Source organism: Equus asinus, chromosome 8 (assembly GCF_041296235.1).
Source record: "Equus asinus isolate D_3611 breed Donkey chromosome 8, EquAss-T2T_v2, whole genome shotgun sequence".
Taxonomy (NCBI): domain Eukaryota; kingdom Metazoa; phylum Chordata; class Mammalia; order Perissodactyla; family Equidae; genus Equus; species Equus asinus.
Genome location: NC_091797.1, coordinates 89,460,006 through 89,481,149, shown reverse-complemented (window position 1 = coordinate 89,481,149; position 21,144 = coordinate 89,460,006). Strand labels below are relative to the sequence as shown.

Here is a 21,144-nt window from a genome sequence, read left to right as displayed (position 1 = left end):
CACCTTGTGGGGGCCGAGAAGTTCCAGGATCTGCTGTCTGCAAGCCAGAGACCCAGGAAAGCTGGCGGCAGATTTCAGCTCAAATCTGAAGGCCTGAGGCCCAGGGGCGCCGATGTCCAAGGGCAGGAGAAGACAGAGTGCCAGCTCAAGCCAAAAAAGAGCAGATTCACCCTTTCTCCACCTTTTTGTTCTGTTCGGGTCCTAAAGGGACTGGATGAGGCCCACCCACAATGGGGAGGGCCGTCTGTACTCAGCCTGCCGTTCAAATGCTAACCCCTTCCGGAAACACCCTCCCAGGCATGCCCGGAGAGAACGTTTCTGGGCATCCCTGAGCCCAGGCAGGTGGACACATAAAACTGACCATCACAGAAGCACACGAATGATCGTGTCATTGTCCCAGGAGGACGTGCTGGGGAGGAGGTGGGCCGTGTGAAGCGCCCTGCACAGTCCTGCAAGTAAGAGGCCCTCAGCCGTTGGTAGCCACGACGGTTGCTATTATTGCTGTAATTATTGGAGAGAGGAGGCTGAAAGGGAAGGGCGGTGTTGTAGGAAGCAGGAGTAGGGTCACTGACAGTACAGGGAGGGGAAGGCCTTTGGTGTCGAGGTCATCATACTTGTGGCCAGTGTTTGTTGATGTCCCTGTGTGTGCAGGGCTCTGCTAAGGCCTCCTGGGTACAAATCATCTCACCCTCCAGGGAGGCACTTCATTACCCTCATTTTCAGACCAGGGAAACGCGGTGTGGATGAGGTGGGCCCCTCCGCTGGTCAAGTGGAGGAGTGGGATTCGAACTCCGGTCCTCGCCTCTCCGTCTGGGGCTGAGGGCTCCCACAGGCGAGTGATGGGCGCTGAGACTCATGGGGCTGGGCCGGCCCAGGAGGGCTGGAGTTTTGCCTTGAACCCCAGAGGTCACGGGGCATGTCCTGCTGGAGCCCCCGGGTGGTCCCCAGGTGTACAGGGTGGGGACCCTGCAGCACATCTTCTCATCTTGGGTTCAGAGAAACCCGTGTGGCTCGAAGGCCCACAAGAGTGCGTGGGAGAGGGCAGCTCCTCCCTGGTCCCCTTATTGGGGGGTCCGCCAGTGGGTGGCAGGTGCCTTGGGAGGCTGGGGTCGTGGCAAGAAGTGACGGGTGCAGCCAGACCTGTGGTTGGGAGCCCATGTTCTGGAGGGTGAGGACGCCCTGGCATGGGCTCCTTCACTGAACGCGTGTGATTACTTACGTCCAGTCGCCTATTCCCAGCTCTGCTCTTGGGGACCTTCTCCACTGAGGGCTGGGGACAGAGCCCAGACGAAGGGGGTCATGAGGACTCTGGAGAGACCTGCATTCGCCTCTAGCCATTCGTTTCTCAGGCCGTGAGAATACCTGTGACTCGCCGGTTTCTGAGCAAAAGGTGCATCTTTTTCTTCCTGTGTGTGAGGTCACTGAAACCTCATAGTGACCCGTGAGCTGGGCACGGAGGGGTGCCCTGAGGGGGTGGAAAGGTGGGGTTTTTTTGAGTTGGAATGGGAGCTGGCTTGTACCCAGGCTGGGAGACCTCAGGCCAGCCACTTCCCCTCTCTGGGCCTCAGTTTCCTCACCTGTACAATGGGGATCAGAATCGGGACCATCTCTTGGGTTTCCAGGAAGACTGTAGGTAAGGTTCTGTGGGACCTGAGGCACAGAGGTGCTCAGTAACTCGTAGCAGCAAGGATTCTGTTGTTCACCCATTTTACAGATGAGGAAACTGAGGCTCAGAGAAGTTCAGGCACTCTCCCCACAGCATTTTGCTCCCTGGCCCTATTCCTGGCTGTGTCCAGGCAAGGCTGCAGATGGACATGCTTTCCAGCAAGGCTGCAGGCCCCCTGAGAGGCCCGAACCATCTTTCTTTAGGAAAAACCCATTCACTCACTCCACCTCTGGCCCCCGGGAGACAGTGAAGCATGAGGAGATGCCACTTCTTCCTCACGGGTTTCTCCCTTTGATTTTTTTTCCTCTTTGGTGAGGAAGATTAGCCCTGAGCTAACGTCTGTGCCCATCTTCCTCTATTTTGTATGTGGGACGCCTCCACAGCGTGGCTTGATGAATGGTGTGTGGGTCTGCACCCGGGATCTGAACCCATGAACCCCGGGCTGCCGAAGTGGAGCACGTGAACTTTAACCACTGTGCTGCCAGGCCGGTCCCTGTTCAATGTTTGGAGTGTTCTTGTGCTGAGCAGCTCCTGAAGCCTTAGACCTGCTTCCTTGTCTGCCTGCTTCCGGAGCGAGTGCGAGCCAGGGCGTCTCCCGGCCTGGGCTGCTGCCGTTTCCCAAGAGGGAGGCAGCGGGGCAGGTGGGTGACCTGGGAGCTAGATGCCCAGGTGTGTACTGCAAATTGTGCTCTTCACCCCCCACCCAGATCCCACCCTCCGTCCCTCACTCATGTGCCCAAAAGATCCCCAGATGACAGCTTAATGCTCAGATGAATTGCAAACAAAGCTTTAGGGGCTGGCCCGATGGTGCAGTGGTTAAGTACTCACATTCCGCTTCAGCAGCCCGGGGTTCGCCGGTTCGGATCCCGGGTGCGGACATGGCACTGCTTGGCACACCGTGCTGTAGTAGGTAGAGGAAGATGGGCACGGATGTTAGCTGAGGGCCAGTCTTCCTCAGCAAAAAAGAGGAGGATTGGCAGCAGTTAGCTCGGGGCTAATCTTCCTCAAAAAAAAAAAAAGATTTAGACCGGCTTATCTGGAACATTCCACCCAGCAGGCATTTATGACTTACTAGCTTTGTTCTTGGTCAAGCTTTTCCCCCTTTTGGCCATCAGCCCTCCAAACACCTCCACACCAAACCAGTGGAGGATAATGGTCCCAAAGCCATAAAGGACAGTTGGGGGCGGGGGAGGGGGAAGCAGGCCAGAGGCTTTCTGAGCCAGCAGATGGGAACAACCTGCTGACCTCTCTGTAAGACTCTTCTCCAGGTGGGAGACTCAAGGCCTTGCCCTTGGAACAGAAGCGAGAGTGCTTAGCTGGCTCTAGTCATCACCCCGAGTCTTCAGATAAGACTTTAGAAATCAATTTTGCTTAGTTTTGTCAAAACGTTTTTTTTTTTTTTTTTTAGTTATATTTGGGCCTGGGAGACCACTGGAGTGGTAAGCATGCAAGTTGGAAGAAGCCTATTACATGTCTGTATCTGGCTGTGAATGGTAGAATCCTAATTTGGAATAACTTAAGGTGAAAAATAAAGGAATGAATGGTTCAGGTAAATGGAAAGTCCAGAGGCATATTGCCTTCAGGTACAGCTGTATCCAGGTGCTCCAGTGTATCATCATACTGTCTCTTTTGTTCATGCTCTCCCCATTACTGTCTCCTCCAGGCATACCTCCTGCTAACTTAACTGTCTTGGCTGTAAGAGAGCCATTTCTCTAATAATTCTTGCAAATCCTGGGATCGATCTCTGTTCACCCATCTGGAGTCTCCTGCCCGTCTATGCACATCTGTATTCTCTTCCTGGCCAGACCTCAGTTCTGGTCCTGGGCATGGGGTCAGCCCCAGCCTCGTCATAAGAACTGATGCCAGAAAACTGGAGAATGCCTTCTTGGCAGGCAGGTTGACAGATGCCCACACTGGTGGTGGAGCAGAAATGAAAGGGCAGGGCAGGACTTTGGCCCTGGAGGAGAAGATGGGGGCTGGCACTGCTGTTGATTGAGCGTTTACTCTGCTCCCATATGGTATTAAGGCCTCTGGGTGTATTTAGCTGCTCTCTCCTTTTCACAGATAAGAAGATGAGGCTCAGAGAGGTTAAGTGACTTGCCTCAGGTCACAAAGCTAATAGCTGGAGAATTCAAACTCAGGTCCATCTTTCTGCAAAACTCATTCTTTCAGCACTCTGATACCTGAGGACACTTACCGATCAGTGAGCTCAAACAATAAAATATGAGTGCCAGTGGGTGTGCCAGGCTCTCTGTTAAGGATGGGAATACATAGGAGAAAAATTAAGACTAGAGGGCCCCTCAACCCGTGAGCTCCCCACAGTCAAGTGTGGGAGATGAGGGGCAGACAGCAGTTGCCGTGGAGAATGGTGAGGAGTAGGCATAGGGGGCTGTGAGACATAGCAGGTGCTGAATCTAGTCTGGGTGTTCCGGGAAGGTTTCCCAGAAAAGGCGATGCTTGAATTGAGGCAATAACAAGCAGGCAAAGATAAGGTTGGGGAGAGGGTATGTAGATACCTATTAGTTGGGACTTTTGATTTTCAGAGACAAAAACCCAGCTCCCATGGAATTAAGCACAAAAGTGAATGTATTGGCTCATATAACCAAAAAGTTGAGGGGTTGGGATGGCTTCAGGCGTGGCTGGATCCAGGAGACTACCTAATATGAGGGAGTCATGTCTCCATCTCTTGGCTTCTATCTCAGGCAGGCTCCCCAGCTGGTGGCCCCACACCGCCAGCCCCACAGCCTCCTTACTGAGCTCCCCAAGGGTGCTGCAAAACTCTCTAGCTGACTCTCATTGACCTAAGATGGAGTCAGCCTGGAAGGAAATGAAGCTCAGGAAATAACATGGGGAGTTCAGGTGGTCTTGTGGAGTCGGGTATTTCATGGTTGCTGTGATGAGGGCTGGTTGGGATCATGGGGCTTCCAGAAGGGGGCCCAGAGTGGGAATGCAGTAACTATTTCTGGAGCGCCTACTGTGCGCCAAGCTCCACTCTAGTGGGCAGAGCGTTCCAGCCCCCCAGACAGCGACCACGGAGGACAGTCAGTCAGTCGTGTGCCGTGTTGAAGGTGGTAGGGACTGGGGAAAGGGAAAAATCGTGCGGCGTCAGGAGCTCTGGAGTGCCATGTCGGTGGGGCAGGTGACAGCGTGAGCTGGGTGATCAGGAGAGAGACGCGAGCAAGCCCGGGAAGATCGAGTGGCTGTCGGGGGAAAGGGCAGCTGGGCAGCGGGGCCACTGGGGCAGCGGCCCTGAGGAGGGAGCTGCTCTGGTGTGTGACTGACAGCGGGGCCGTGGGGCTGGAAGGAAGCCAGGTGTGGCCGGGGGGGCGAGGACAGGAAGGTCAGGGCCGGGTAGAGCCTGGGGCCTGCGGGCTGGGTGGGGACTGGCTTTTCCTGAGTGACAGGGCAGCCGTGAGGGTTCAGAGCAGCAGAGGGCCGTGACCCGAGCCGTCTTCGTGCGATCGCTCCGGCTGCTCCGTGCAAATGGACTGGGGAGACGGGTGCAGCTGGGGAGCCGGTTACGCAGCCCAGAAACGAGGGGCCTGGCACCAGGGCGGGGAGAGGTGGGCGCATGAAATACCCACGCCCAACAAGTGCCAGTGATGGGAAGCTGGGGGCGGATTCTAGCTTTTTCGTGCATGCGTGTGTGTGAACATACACAGAACATAAAACTTACCGTCCTACATTTTTAAGTGGACAGTTCGGTGGTGTTAGGGACATCCACACTGCTGGGCAACCATCACCACCATGCGTCTCCAGAACTCTTTTCATCTTATAAAACTGAAACTGGTCCATTAACCAGCGCCTCCCCATTCTCCCTCCTCCCCCCTCCTGGCGCCCACCGTTATAGTTTGCCTCTGTGATTTTGACTGCCGCGGGTACCTCACACAACTGGAATCCTCCAGTATTTGTCATTTTGTGACTGGCTTATTTGTCGTAATGTCCCCAAGGTTCATCCCTGTGGGAGCCTATTGCAGAATTTCCTTCCTTTTTAAGGGCTGAATAATATTCCACTGTGTGGACAGACCACGTTTGTTTCTCCTTTCACCTGTGATGGACACACTTGGGTTGCTTCCACCTTCTGGCGATCGTGAATAATTCTGCACTGCACGTGGGGGTGCGCATATCTCTGCAAGTCCCTGCTGTCCATTCTTTTGGGGATATATACCTGGAAATGGAATTGCGGGGTCTTACAGCAGTTCTATTTTTAATTTTTGAGGAAGCTCCATACTGTTTTCCATGGTGGCTGCACCAGTTTGCATTCCTACCAGCAGTGTAGGAGGCTTCTAGTTTCTCTGCATCCTTGCTGACACTGCCGTTTTCTGTTGTTTTTTTTTTTAAGATTTTATTTTTTTCCTTTTTCTCCCCAAAGCCCCCTGGTACATAGTTGTGTATTCTTCGTTGTGGGTCCTTCTAGTTGTGGCACGTGGGACGCCACCTCAGCGTGGTTTATGAGCAGTGCCATGTACGCACTCAGGATTCGAACCAACAAAACACTGGGCTGCCTGCAGTGGAGGACGCGAACCCAACCACTCGGCCACGGGGCCAGCCCCCCATTTTCTGTTTTTTTTTTTATAGGAGCCATCCTAACGTGTGTGAGGCGATATCTTATTGTTATTTTGATTTGCATTTCCTTGATGACTAGTGATGTCCTTTTCATGTGCTTATTGACCATTTATATATCTTCTTTGGAGAGAAATGTCTATTCAAGTTATTTGACGCCCCCCATTTTTTTTTTTGGTGAGGAAGATTGTCCCTGAGCTAACATCTGTGCCAATCTTCCTCTATTTTGTATGTGGGACGCCACCACAGCATGGCTTGATAAGAGGTGTGTAGGTCCACATGAGGGATCCGAACCTGCGAACCCCAGGGCGCCGAAGTGGAGAGTGCAAACCCAACCACTGCACCATCCAGCGGGCCCTGACCTTTGCCCATTTTTGAATTGGGTGGTTTGTTTTGTTGTTGTTGAGTTTTCAGAGTTCTCGCCATATGCTGGATATTAACCCCTGGTCACATAGATGATTTGCAAATATTTTCTCCCTTTCTGTGGGTTGCCTTTTTACTCCCTGGATAGTGTCTTTTGAGGCACAGATGTTTTGATTTTCATGAAGTCCAGTTTGTCTGTCTTTTCTTTTGTTAGCTGTGCCTTTGGTGTCATATCCAGGAGATCACTGCATGGCTGTTTTGGAGGTGAAGTTGGCAGACTTGCTGCAGCTTGGGTTGGGGTGGAAGAGAGACGGAGAGAGGGGTCAGGGCTGTGGGCTGCCCCTAAGGCTTCTGGCCTGAGCATAATGAGCTGCCACCAACAGCGGGTAGAACGAGTTGGGGACAAAAACAGGAGACCCGCCTTACACATACTAATTTTGAGGTACCAGCTCAATGCCCAAGTGAAGGTGACAGGGAGATAGTTGACGCCCCAGTCTGACCTTGAGGAGACAGACTTGGGCTGGACGTGACAATCTGGGAGTCAGGAGCCTGCGAGAGAAGAGGAAAGCCTGGCGGGCGGGAGGGGAGATGGTGGCAGAGACGAGTGGCCGAGTATGAAACCTGCCACCCATGCCAGAATGGCTGGGGTTGGCCCAGCGTAAGGAAAAAGCCTGAAAAGTTTCTCAAGCCGAGGGGGCGCGGAGCCAGAGGAGGACCAGCAGCCGTCACCGCCTTGGCCTCCCATCAGAGGCGCCCCAGCCTGGCTGCTCCTTCCTTTATTGAGTGTGGGCTTGGCGGTGTGTGTGCCAGGACCCGGGATGTGGGTGGCACTGTCATTGGAGGCCACGGCTGAGTTCACCTTTATGGTTCCAGTGCCCGGCAGCAAGCCTGGCTCTGGGAGGGCGCCTGCCAGCGTGCGTTGATGGAATGAATGAATGGATGATGTGTGTCCTCTGCAGCAGACGGGACCGGTTTGTGGTGGGGAGGACGCCCGGCCAGCACCACCCTTCCTCAGCTTTTACAAAGTGATTCTTGAAGACTGTTTTTAGTGAAGTCTGTCGTACGGACAGAAAGCGGCCCACATCCCGAGTGGACCCCTCGGTGGGTTTTCAGAAGACGAGTGTGCTTGTGTCACAGGTCAAGAAAAACACGTGCCAGCAGCCCCCTGGCCCCAGAGCGTCTTGTGCCCCCTTCAGGGATGGCCCCCAGCCGGGGTCTATTGCAAACGGCACCGCTGGGAACATTTGGATGTGTGCCCCTCGGTGAACAGTTAGATGCATTTCTGATGGACGTGTACTTAGTGGATTTGCCGGTCATGGAGAACGTGCCTGTTCAGCTTTTGTCTCTGTTTTGCTGAACAGTTTTCCAAAGGGATTTGCCAGGTTATGCTCCCACCAGCAGAGCATGAAGGTTCTGGTTGCATCACATCCTTGTTAACACTGGTGTTTTTTTTTTTTTTAAAGCCATTCAGATGTACATGGTCCATGTTGTACTTTTAATTTGCGTTTATTTCCCTGATGGACAATGAGATTGAGTACCTTTTCATATGCTTATTGACTATTTAGATAACCTCTTGGATGAAATCGCTCTTTAAATTTGTCCATTTTCATCTTGGGTTGCCTGTCCTGTTCTTATTGATTTCGCAGAGCTCTTTATATATTCCGGACATCTTCTTTGATATATGTATTGCAAATACTCTACCATGTGTAGGTTCTGTTGATCAGTAAGAGGAGGAACCGGGAGTTTTGAGCCTCAGAATCATTGATTTGAACACAGGGCAAGCTCTTCGCCTGCCTGAGCCTCAGTTTCCCTCTCTAAACCCTGCAGAGTTAGCCCAGTGCTTGATGTATAACTGGAGCTGTGACTGTCATTAGTACCTTTGCTGGGATGAAAGAGCCCTGAACTAAAATATGCAAAACTGATCCTGTGGGCCTTTTCAACCTCAGTCATCCCTGTTTCTCAGGTCAGTTCTGTAAATATCTAGTACGTGCCTACTGTATACTAATCTCTGGGCTAGGCGTTGAAAGTACAACAGTGAACAAGACCCCGCTCCTTGGAGGGGGAGGCACCGGCGTGAGTGTGGGGGGCTGTGGGAGCCCAGGGGAAGTGCTAACCAGGCTGGGGCATCACAGAAGGCTTCCTGGAGGAGGCAAGCCTCATGGTAGAGTATCCTTGGGTGAGCTGCTTCTGTTGAGGTGCAAGCTTGGGCGCCTTCTGTGTGCCAGGCGCTGGCGCCCAGCCAGGGGTGATTGTGCCCCCAAGGGACACTTGGCAATGCCCGGAGACATTTTTGGTTGTCACGACTGGGGGAGGGGGTGCAGCTAGCATCTAGCGGGTAGAGGCCAGGGACGCAGCTGAACAGCCTACAATTATCTGACCGGAACATCGACAGGGCGAGGTTGAAACCTCAAGCTGGACGGTGACAATCCCGTGTGACGGTGCATTGAGGGGGATGGGCAGAGGGGTGGGGATGTTGTCCGGGCCGCGGGCTGTGAGCGAAGGCTTCGCAGATGGAGGAGTCTGGAGCTGAGTTTTAAGGAATGAGTGGGAGTTGGCGGGAAGCGGGGACCCTCGAGGAAGGGCAGCACTCATGGGGTGGAAACTCGGGGTGTGTGCAGAGGTTTTGCTCCTTGTCTGGGACAGGCCTGGAAATGAAGCTGCGGGGGCCGTGGGGACCAGACGGTGAAGGACGCCGTCAGCCTGGGAGCCACACGCCACACGCGGCTGCTGAGCCCTTGAAACTGGCGAACGCGGCCGAGGGACTGAGTGTTTTATTTTAAGATAATTGAAGTTTAGATTTCTCAAGAGATACTCGATTCCGTTCTGGGAACATTTTTGAAGATGTGTGCAACCAGCGGGGGATGTGAATGTACGTTTTCAACTTTAAATTTGATGAATTCTAAATACGATTCAGATATTGCCACGGAAAACGGGTCGTCCAAATTACAGTGTGCTAAGAGTGGAAGATACGCTCCAGGTCTCTGAGACTCAGTATAAGGAAAGAATTAAAGAAAGTGAAGTGTCTCATTAAGGGGTCTGCCCGGTGGCACGGCGGTTAAGTTCGCACATTTTGCTTCTCGGCAGCCCGGGGCTCACTGGTTTGGATCCCGGGTGCGGACATGGCACCGCTTGGCAAGCCATGCTGTGGCAGGCGTCCCACATATAAAGTAGAGGAAGATGGGCACGGATGTTAGCTCAGAGCTAGTCTTCCTCAGCAAAAAGAGGAGGATTGGCAGCAGTTAGCTCAGGGCTAATCTTTCTCAAAAAAAACAAAAGAGTCTCATTAATTTTAATTTTTATATTTATTTCTTATTATGTTTCTGTTAATTTTTGTATTGATTAGTGATAATGTTTTGGACATATTGGGTCAAATGAAATCTATTACTGAATTTAATTTCCCCTTTTTCTTTTGAGCTTTTGAATTGGCTCCTGGGAAACTGAATTCCCGTGTGGCTCCCCCCTCGGACTTCTCTTGCTGTCGCTGTTCTAAACCCTGGGGAGGAGCCGGTGTCTTCTGCTGAGGGTGAGGGCTCATGGGAGGATTTAGGCGGTGGGGGGAACGTGGTCAGGTTTCTGTGGTGCTACCCACTCTGGCCGCAGTGGTGAGAGAACATTCCAGAAGGTGGAAGAGTTCGGCTGTAGGGAGACTGCATGGCCTGGGAGCCTGAGCCACAGCGGCAGAGAGCAGCCCGGAGGCCCCAGACAGGTAGTGCCCACGGCCTGTCCAGGGACTGGTGACCAGCCGCCCCAGGGAGGAGGAGCCTTTGGGAGAGGCGGGCTCATCCGGGACTGTCTGGTTCTTCAAAGAGGCCTCGCAGCTAAGAGCCAGCAGGAGAGTCCCCGGCCACAGCACGTCTGCCTGTTCCTGGCGGTCCCCGCTCCAGACACCTGCCAGCCCCGGCCGGGCCCTCACCCCCACCCTGGCTGCAGCCGGCACCCCACTCAGGTTTGGTATCCCACCCTTTGCTGCTTTCCACTGCTTATCAGCTGTGTGACCTCGAGCAAGTGGCCTTCCCTCTCTGGGGGCTGCCAGCGTTGCATGGCCTCACCCGTGTCACACCTAGAGTGCAGGAGAGGGCCGAGGGGCCCACGTCTCATTGCAGGTCTTCCTGGGCTGGGTCTTTTAGGGGTGACAGCATGGAGCCCTGCGGGAGGGCACATACAGTACTCTCCAGTTTGCAGGGTGGCCTTCCATCTCCGATCTCTGTGTTGTATCCCCATTTCACTACTTTGGAAGCTGAGGCTCAGAGAGGTGAAGCGGCTTGCCCAGGGTCACACAGCTCAACAGAGGCAGAATTCACATGAGGAAGGCTGACTTTGCCGGTCCAAGGCCGCTGCTCCTGTGGTTGGTCGTCTCTCAGTGTGAGATCCAGGGCAGGGCGCTGCACCTCTCTGAGCCTCAGTTTCCCCATCTGTCGACATAACAGGGCTGACCCCAGCTGCTTGCTGTGAGGATGTAGTAAGTTGAGTGGAGTGGTACATCGCTGGCCCGGCAGGGGCTCCAGGTGGCTGCTATGTTGTTGACGGATCTGCGCGTAAGTCCTCCGGCGGCTCTCTGTGGGAGGGGCATGAGCCCACTTTTCAGGAGAAGAAACTGAGGCTAAGATGGGTAGCTGGTGACAGCAAAGCCGGGCCCCCAACCAGTTCCTGGGTTCCAGGGCCCTTTCCTGCCCCCACGGCCCCGTCCTCACCCTCACCCCAGAGCCCTGGTGTTATGACGTCTTGTGCATGACAAGGACAGGCTTGCCCTGTGTGCCAGCCTGGTCCTTCGTCCCGGATGACTGGACATGAACAGGCACAGGGCAGTGCCCCAGGTGGCGCTCGCACAGGCCCCGCCCACAGAGCCCGTTCCCTCCCTCGGAAACTCTCTTTCCTTTGCTTGCTGAGCCGTGACCCTTCCTGCTTCCTGCATGGAGCTGCTGTCTGACAGCCAGAGAGGTTGGGCAGGAAGCTGGTGTGAACAGGCCCGGGATGTGGCCGGATCCTCAAAGCCAGAGCTGGGGGAGGCCGTAGAGGTCACTGACTCCGGGTTCTGGTTGTCGACACCTTGTTCAGCCTCAGTCTCCATGTCCGGAAAATGGGAGGAATTGTCAGCTTGGCAGAAACAGCAACGTCTGACAGTACGAAGTTGGCACAGAAGGGGAGCATGTGCACGCTGGCGGGAGGGTCCTCCATGGGCCCTCTTGGCAGTCTCTGCTGAAAGGTAGAGGATGCACAGCCCCTGAGCAGCCGCCCCGCTTTAGGTAGCTACTTGGAGCTGTGCTTCTCGAGTCTTAACGTGCACGGGAAGGCGTGGGGTCTGGTTAAAGTGCAGACTCTGAGTCAGGACCACTGGGACGGAACTAGCAAGCTTCCAGGAGACCCTGCTGATGCAGTTGGGAAGCCCAGGGCGTCCTTCACACACGGGCACAAGGAGGCCTGCTCCTTTGTGACGGGATGCGTTGCATCGATGAGTGTCCCGCAGGAAGGTCTTGGCCAGGTGCATGGTGGTCCATCCCGGCCGGGGATGCTCCAGAGCGATGAAAAAGAGGCAGGGAGGTCCATCGGGTCTTGCATATTGACGCGTCTTGTCTTCCATGAGGTGGGAGCACCCTCTGAGGGCTGGGGCTTTGTCTGTGTCCCTGCTGAGGTGGCCCTGTGCTGGAACAGGGTCTGGCACACAGTTGGTGCTCAGGCCCGGTTTATGAATGACGGACCAAATAGGCTGATGTAGGAAGATCTCCACGACGTAGTGGGGAGTGAACCCAGCAAGTTCCAGAGGGACCGGTGCCATCCCGGGCTGCTCAGGAAGAATGGAGAGATGGAAGGCTGGGTGTTTGGGAGGGCGGGAGAGGGGTCCTGTTTGGCTGTCACCTCATAGGAAGCGGGTGTGGGTGGCTCCTCCTCAAACTGTCACCACCTTTTAAGAGAGAAGAAGACAGGATCGCAGGTTTTCCTCCTAAGAGACTTAAGCCTTCTCTGTTTTTTTTAAGACATGGAGAGTATACCTGTGACTTGAGTCATTAAGTGAAATGTAAAAATAGGAATGTACGAGGACCCACTGCCAGAGTTGCGAGGATTTAGTGAGAGCCCTTGGCACCAGGCCTGGCGCGTAGTGGGAGCGCAGCCAAAGGAAACCGTTGTTGTCTTACGGTGTTGCATCCCTCTGGCAGCCCAGAAGCAGACGGAAGCGGTTCAGGCCCTCTTTGTGTGTGGGCAAACTGGAGCTCAGAGACGGGGAGGGACTTTCCCAAGGGCACACAGCAAAGTAGGAGGAAACCAATCTTCATGGCTATGAAGTAAGGGCCATTTCTCCCCAGCCACCCTGCGGCCCCCGCCAGGCATCTGGGCCTCCTGGTCAGCCCACCTCTGGACTGAGGCCATGTGGGCTGCTTCAAGTCCCCCACCTCGTTGACCTTCACCAGCCCAGGCGGCACCCAGGAAGCAGGCAAGGCTGGAAGTGCAGGGGTGGGGGCGTGGGAGTTGTGTAGCACTGGGAGGACTGCCCAGGATGTGGAGCCTGTGATGGAGGATTGGCAGAGACAGTCCCTGTAGGTGGGCACGGCCTCCAGCTCTGTGTAGCTTCAGAGTCATACTGCTCCTCCCCTGCTCAAACACCTGCCATGGCTCCCTAGTACCCAAGTCTCAATTTCCTTCCTGTGCCTACTGGATTGGCATTCCATGTCCTCCAAAGGGTTCTCCATCACATAGCTAGATTCCACATACTAACAAGAGTAATAATAATAATAATAATAGGACCTAAGACACCTACTGTTGGCTCAGCTTGGTACTGAGTGCTTACGTGCATTATCTTGTTTAATCTTTACAAAGCCATAGGGCAGTGCTGCCGGGCTGATTCTCATTATAAAAATGAGGAAGCCGATGCCCACAGAAGTTGTGTCTTGCCCCAGGTCACATAGCCCATGGCCCTGCCAGGATCTGCAGCCTGACTCCAGAGCCAGACTTTGACAAAGGGCAGTCTGCTTAATCTTGTTAGAATGAACCAGCGTGATGACAGCAGAGAAGCCCAGGTCTGGGTGTCGGGAAAGCCGGGCCCAGGCCTGGCTGCTCCATGACCTTGCCGTGTGACCTTGGCCGACCTCCCCAGTCTGGGCTCACACCGAGCTTTCTCCAAGGCTGGCTCTGCGCTCCCCACTCCGGGTCTCAGAGTTTTGCAGCATACCTAGAAGTCACCCCAATTGCATTTTTCCATTCGTTTATTTTGCATCACACCCTTGATAGATACTCACTGTAGAATAGTTAGAAAATTCAGGGGAAAAAAAGGAGAAATAAATGAAACTCCAGTTAGCATTGTAGGATGTATTTTTCTGGAGTGTTCTTCCAACATCAATATTTATCAGCATGGGATCAGGTAATCTTTTTATCACCTAACATCTCATCCCCGATGTCTTGCCAGGGAGTGGATCCTTTTTATGGTCGTATCCAGGCCTGTTGTGGTTATGCCATGAATATTTAATTAGAACATCTAATTAGAGATGATGATCAATTAGTAGCTGGCGTTTCCTGAAGTCCTGCCAGGTCCTGCCCTGAGGTCTCGCCTCAGTAGTCATCCCAGCAGCCCCCTGAGGCAGGCACTTCAGTCCCATTTTACAGATGAGGAAAGTGAGGCCCTTGAAGTTAACCGGCCCAGGGTCTCACCGTCTATCCTTGGCCAAGCCGGGTGTGGCCCCGTCCCCTCTGAGCCCTCCGCCCATGCCCTTAACCACTGGGCCACCCTGCCGTGTGCCTCACCTCCTGTAATCCCATGATGCCTTGTTCTTTGAGGCAGCAAGTGACGTGAGTGCTGGCCAAGGAGGAAGACCAGTTAGGTGGTCTGTGGTGGGGGGATATGCAGCCGTGGCCAAAGAAAGGGTGAGTGTTCTCCTGGGGACAGCCCCTCCTCCTGGGCAGGAGAGGCACCTGCCCGCAGGAGTTTCCCAGAGCTCTCTGGGGTGAAACCCAGACTGGCTCAGCTGCATGGCTTCCCCAAACCTTGAGAGTGTGGGCGGCCGAGGCCTCTCCCTGTGGATTCTGGGGGATGCTGGATACAGTGGCTTCTGTTCCTTAAGAGTTTCCAGGGTGCCGGGCGCCGGGCCACCTGCTGTGGCCACCCTGAGCTGTCGCGCCCTCTCAGCAGCCTGTGAAGTGGGTTCCATCTTCAGGTGGGGACACTGAGGTTTGGAGAGGCTGAGAGCCTCACACAAGGTCACCTTCCCGGTGGCAGGATCCTGGACCACCTGTGTTGGGGCTGCACGTGAGTCAGGGGCCCCTCGGAACCCTTCGGATGTGTTGTCTTGTTCCCTCTCAGCAGCCCCGGGAGGTGGGGGCTGTCAGCGTCCTCATTTTACAGATGAGGAAACTGACGCCTCTTGTGCTTTTCAGAATATTAAGCAGGAACTCCTTTTGCAGGTGAAATCTTAGAGCGCAGTTCAGGCATTGAATCATAGAAGGTTCTAGCTGCTGAAATTGGGGGTGGGGCAGGGGAGAAAGACGTAGAGTTCAGCCTCCCCCTGGAAGTCAGTGATGGGGAAACTGAGTCCCAGAGAGGGGAGAGGCATGTCCTGGTTGCAGGGCGCTTTGGCAGTGCGGCCAGGATTGGAACCCGCTCCCCCTTGTCCTGGGCTGGGGACACTCCTCTCTGCTTTGCCCTTCCAGTCTGGCCCCTCCCTTCCCCACAGACTCAGTGACGCTACTGTAGGCAGAAGGGACATACAGTTTGGATGAAGACAGGGCTGAGGTGCCCCGTGCCTGTCAGGACAGCACGGGGGAGGGCTGGGGGTCCTGTATCCCCCAGGAGCTGTTCATGTGCGTCCCGCTCCCTTAAACCCATAGGGACCCGTCGTGGGGTCTTCGAATGGAGGAGCCTGGCACTTTACGAGGCAGATGAGTTCAGCTTGAGTTCTAGGCTCCCGCGTTTTGGAGTCAGAGCTCTGTTTAAATCCTGGCCTTGCCCCTCCCAGCTGTGTGGCGCTGGACAAGCTCCTTCACTACCCTGAGCCTCTGATTCCTCATCTGTGAAATGGGACATCGCCTTTCTTCCCGGGTGCGTGGGAGCATCCGCTGGTGCCATGCTCACTACACCCTCGGCTCGGGTCCAGCTGGGAGTGAGCGTGCATTTGCTGACGTCAGGTGACAGTTCACCAAGGACTGTTGCTGTCTCCTCTCTACAGCCCTGTTAGGAGGGCTCCCTGGGCACCCAATTTAACAGATGAGGAAAACAAGGCTCAGAGAGGCTGAGTGTGTTGCCCAGAGCTGCGCAGCCAGGGAGCAGCAGAGACAAACCCTGACTCCTGTCCCGTGCCTGTCTCCCAGACTCGTCGCCTGCCTCAGGGGGTGCGCGCTGACTTTCTGAGGGAAGGGAATGAAGTGGCTGCAAATTGAGCTCAGTGTATGGGGAGGTGACAAGTGGTGTATACAGCTGGAGCTCAATAAATGCTTCAAGGCGGAAGTGGCAGTAGACTTTCTCAGGCGAGTTGAGGGAGAATGATCCCGGAAGGAGTGGGGCTTTGTGGGGAGCCCGCCTCCACCCATGCGTGGATTTCCTCGAGAGGCTCCTAGGGGCTCCTGCTGTCCAGGCTGGGGGGCTTCTGGGGGCCCTGAGCTCCCTGGCTCCTGGGTGCAGTGCGTATATAACCATGCTGTCGATTTTGGGGTTCACAGAAACCCAGCTTTGGTCTGGGGGGGCCCCAGGCAGCGCTCAGGCACTCGCCCCAGGTGCAGAAATTAAGGGAGTGCCAAAAACTCAGTCATCGGGATCAGTCACATTTTAATGCAAGTTAAGAAAACCCAAAGCCAGTGGCTGGATCTTGACAACTTTATGCTAAGTGAAAGGAGCTGACCGCTGAAGACCGGGTATTGTGTGACTGCTTTTCTAGGAAGTATTCAGAAGTGGCAAATCCATGGAGACGGGGAGTGGATGAGTGGTTGCCAGGGGCTGGGGGAGGAGGAGTTGGGGGGCGATAGCTAGAGGGCGGCCATAGCTTAAAGGTCAAAATTTTAAATAAAGACAAGACCATATTCCTGATATTTTCCTTCTGCCTCAGGCTCCAGTACCACTTGGCACAGCCCCATTGTTTTATCCTGTTTAAAAATCTCATGGTTTTTGGCATTCATTTAAAAATCTTGCACTAAAACGTTCTTGATCTTGATGACTGAGTTTTGGGGCACCCCCTTACTTTTTTTTTGCTGAGGAAGATTGGCCCTGTGCAAACGTCTGTTGCCGGTCTTCCTCTTTTTTGCTTGAGGACGATGGCCCCTGAGCTGACATCTGTACCAATCCTCCTCTACTTTGTATGTGGGACGCTGCCTCAGCATGGCCTGATAAGCAGTGTGTAGGTCCACACCCGGGATCCAAACTGATGAACCCCGGGCCGCCGAAGCAGAATGTGTGAACTTAACCACTGCACCATCAGGCCGGCCCCAAACCAATGCGTCTTTATATGACCTTTCTTGCTGTGGCTAACTCTCCTCGTCACTACATGCAAATGACAGTGGCCCCAGGACCCGCCCTGGATCTTATTTATCCTTTTAATAAAGGAGCACGTAGATTACTGTACTGTGGCATTTTTCATAGTTGTGTTCTCAGCCAGATTTTACTATAATTGGTGTCCTTTTAATCCTCTATTTTATTCCATTTAAAAACACTTCTCAGAAGGGATCTGTAGACTTCACCAGCCAGTGAAGAGGTCCATGGCGCACAGGGGCCCGAAGAGCCGAGTGGACTGGATTCTCAAGTCCTGCTGCGCTGGACCGCGGTCACTGGGCACCTGCTTCCCGGCCGCCTTCCTCCTCCGTGCCCTTCTCCCTCACGGCTGTCAGCGATGGTGCTGGCACTGCTCTCCGGTGGCGTCTGTGTGTCTGTCCATGGTCTTGGCACTGGGTGGCCAGACACAGCCCTGCAGAGGCTCCCGCAGCCACCCGCACGGCCCCCGTCCTGGGTTCCGTCCCCCTCTGTGTGGCTTGTCTGCCTCTCCTGTATCTGTTGCTCAGCCACTCCTTACGGGCAGGCCCCCTAAGAAGTCATAGTACTAATCGTGGCCGATGTCACTGAGCTCACGCTCTGAGCCAGCTCACGACAGCCGGGCCGGTAGGTGCTGTTTGCTTATTCGGAAGATGAGGCGAGCGAGGCCCAGAAGGGAGAAGTCACCCGCTCAAGGTCACACAGCAGACAAGTGGCCAAGCCCAGAGGGCACCTGGGCCTCTCCAGCTTCGGGGGTGCACTCTGGGCCCGCAGCCTCTGTGGCCATTGCCGTCCCCGTGCCTGGCCCAGGCGGGCCCATCGCTCCTCGTCCAGTGCCGGATTCAGTGCCCTCGGCAGCGTTTCATAGAGTGGGGGGCGTGTGTGGTAAAATGCAGCTCCCTGGGCCCCATCCCAGAACTGCCAGGCCAGAGTATTTGGGGGCGGGACCCGGGGATCCGCCTATTACCAATTTCCGGTGATTTTGCTATCCAGGGAAGAAATCACTGTGATGGAGTCACAGGCTCTGTGCTGAGGGCGCTCTGTCCGTGCGTGCGTGTCATCCTCACAGCTGCTCTTAGCATCCCCATTTCACAGATGAGGAAACTGAGGCACAGAGAAATTAGGGGACGCCCCCCGCTCCAGGGCTGCATTGCTGGTAGTCACCAGAACCCAGACTCAAAGCCAGGTGTGTGGGCTCCAACTCCAGTGCTCTTCCGCCCACCTCTGGCTGCTCGTCAGCAGAGAAATGCAGACAAGGGTGTGTGTGTGTGTGTGTGTGTGTGTGTGTGTGTGTGTGGTGGGTGCAGGAAGCCCCGGCCCCCACAAGGTCACCCTGGCCTTTTCCGCTTTGCGTTGTTTACCAGGCACGGGCCCTGTGCCTTCCTGAACAGGAAGCACAGAGCAGGGGCCGTGCCAGGCGCTGGGGGCAAGGCTGCGGGACGGGAGCCAGGAGTCCAAGCTGGTCACTGCCCTGAGCACCCGCGTGACCTCAGACAGACAGCTTCCCCGTCTGTGTATTGCGCAGGGTAGGCATTTGGCTTCTGGTTCTGGCCTCAGATAGACCTGCTTCCAGTTCAGGCTCAGTCGGTCACTGTCGGCTGTGTGACCTCGGGCTGGGCACTTCACCTCTCTGAGCCTCAGCTTCCCCCTCTGTGAAATGGGGCCAATAATAGTGCCCACCGCCCAGGGTTGTTGTTGGAGGCAAAATGCATATAAAGCGCCAGCACACAAGTCTCTCTGGTTAAATCTTTACTTGGGGACAGACCATTTGCCAGATGATTCCGTGTGTGTGCGTGTCCTTCTTTTTTCAAAAAATCAACTCTTTGTTTTCCCGAGTTGTATGTTTTCTTTCACCCACCAAAGGCTGGCGGCCTGAGTCCTCCCACCGGCCTTCCTGAGATGGGGCCCAGAACCAAAACACACACTGCTTCCCCCGCGGCTCGCTGCATTTGCGTTTCCAGGGCTTGTCCAGATCCCCGGGGTCGTGTGCAGCCAAGATTGTCTTCCATTGTCTAGACCAGGGGGCTGGCAAACCTGTGTGGTGGGACAGAGGTAGCTTGGCGCCTGCTTTCGTGCATACTCTTTATTGGAACGCAGCCACATGCATTTATTGACGTGCTGCTCTCCTGCCACAAAAGCATGTTGGCTCCGGGCCAGGCCTGATGGACATTATGTGGTTCCTCACCGCTCTTGGCTCCGGCTGTTGTTTCCATTTCTCAGATGTGAACACTGAGGTCCTGAGAACGACGCCCCCCATTGACCCAGGACGCCCAGCCACTGAGCGGGGTAGCCAGGATGTGACCTCCAGCCTCATCACCTCCCACCCCAGCTTGTGCCTAACAGAGTGCGGAACTGGGCCTCGGAGAGGCAGATGGAACAGGGTAGCTGGCCCTGCTTTGGTGGTTTTAGGTAAAAAGTGCCAAGCAAGTCAGCAAAGAGAGATCCTGGGTCGAGGAGCAGGGTTTTTCTCCTGATGCCCCTGCTTACCAGCTGTGTGGCCTGGAGCAGGTGACCCCAGCTCTCTGAGCCCCACTGAATGGGGTGGTTTCATAAAGGAGGGTCAGACGGGGTAATGGGGGGTTGGTGAGGACAAAATTTGATGCTGTGTGTGACACCCCTTAGCTCAGTGCCTGGCATACACACCAGCCTGCCTTCTCTTCTGCCCTCTGGAACCGTTCTGCATGCTTTTAAGTTGAGGCAGTGTCCAGAGCCCCAGCATTGTTATTTCTCTCATTATTTTCTTCCTCTCGCGGGTTAGAATCTGGCACGTCTTCTTGCCTGGCTTCCCTCCAGAGTGGGTGGAGGTCTCTGATCCCCAGGGGCCCCGCCCGAGAGAAGTGTGGTCTCCCCTGTCTGTACCCCAACTCCGCACGAGAGGGTCGCAGCGTGGTGTGGTGGGGTCAGGAGGCCTAGGGGGGGAGGTGGTCCCCATGGCGACGGAATGTTTGGGGGCTTGTTCCCACAGGGAGGGTCGAAGGCTGATGGCGGAGCTGGGGCACACGGGCAGCGGCACCTCCAAGGCCACCCTGTAGGTGCAGTGGCAGCCCCCTTGTGGGCGGCGCCTGCCCCAGCCCCCTCTCACCCCCGTGGGCATGTCCTCGTCCCCCACTGGAATGCCAGCTCCAAGAGGGCAGGGGCCTCCGTCCGCTCCCTCCCCGTGTCCCCGCACCGTGATCCGTGCCACGCACTTAGTGGGCGCTCCATCAGCTTTTGTGGGAGGACTGCATCCCCATCCTTCCGCTGCTCATTCAGGGCAGCCCCTGGGGCCGGGGAAAGAGACATTTGGAAACTGGCTTTTCCTCTTACCCGTGTGGGGCTTTTGTGAATCACTTCAACACAGAGCTTCAATCTTCTCACCCACCAACTGAGGATAAAAATCCCCACCGCGAAGGTTCCGTGGAGGATGAAATTAGAAAATGAAAGCCAGCATGTAAATCGCCCTCGCTGGGTGCCAGCGCTGTTCTACTGTGTTCGGACTTATTGACACCTCCCCACACTCCTCTGGGGCTCCTTCCTCGTTTGCCCCAGCCACATCTCACGTGAGCCTCCTGAAGGGTATTATCATCAGCCCCGTTTTACAGATGAGGAGACTGAGGCTCAGAGAGGTTGAGTCACGTGCCAAGGTCACACAGCTAGGAACTGGTGGAACCGGGATTTGAGCCCAAGCCATCTGGCCCCTACTAGGCCTGGCACATAATTCAAAAAGTACTAGTCATTTTATTATTTTATTATATAGAAAGACAGTATAACAACAGCATAAGAGGAGATTTTTAGCAGAAAAGTATTATCACCTACTCCCCGAACACCGTCCCTGGTGGCATTTTGAATTTCTTTCTTTTTTGTTTTTTTCTTATCTGCGGTTTGTGTTTGCTGGTTGGTTAGCGGATTTCGTGGTTTTCTTTTTGGCATAGTCCTGCGCACCTGGCACCCACATGGGCCTTTGTCATTCGGAACTTGGAGCACCAGGGTGCCCCCGCCCAGCCCCACCCAGCCGTTGGGCTGTTGGGAGGATAAACCGAGGTAGGGCATGGAAAGCCCTTGGTCTGGGCTTAAATATACAGTGGCGCTTAATACATGCTGATGTTCCTCCTACGAGAAAAGGAGGGCTCGTTGA

At 54.9% G+C, this 21,144-nt stretch overlaps 1 protein-coding gene across 7 annotated transcripts in view; it reads left to right on the top strand.

Moving 5' to 3' along the window:
- TPST2 (tyrosylprotein sulfotransferase 2) overlaps positions 1-21,144 on the top strand; it is a 55,439-nt gene that overhangs the window by 14,663 nt on the left and 19,632 nt on the right. The window contains exon 2 of one of the 7 annotated variants that reach the window (XM_070516294.1): positions 3,075-3,105. The exons of 4 other annotated variants lie outside the window; for them this stretch is intronic. The gene's annotated coding sequence lies outside the window, so the exon portion shown is untranslated. Of the gene's footprint in view, positions 1-3,074; positions 3,216-10,363; positions 10,539-21,144 lie in introns of those variants that run through there. 2 more of the 7 variants (XM_070516295.1, XM_014857848.3) reach the window with 2 other exon arrangements.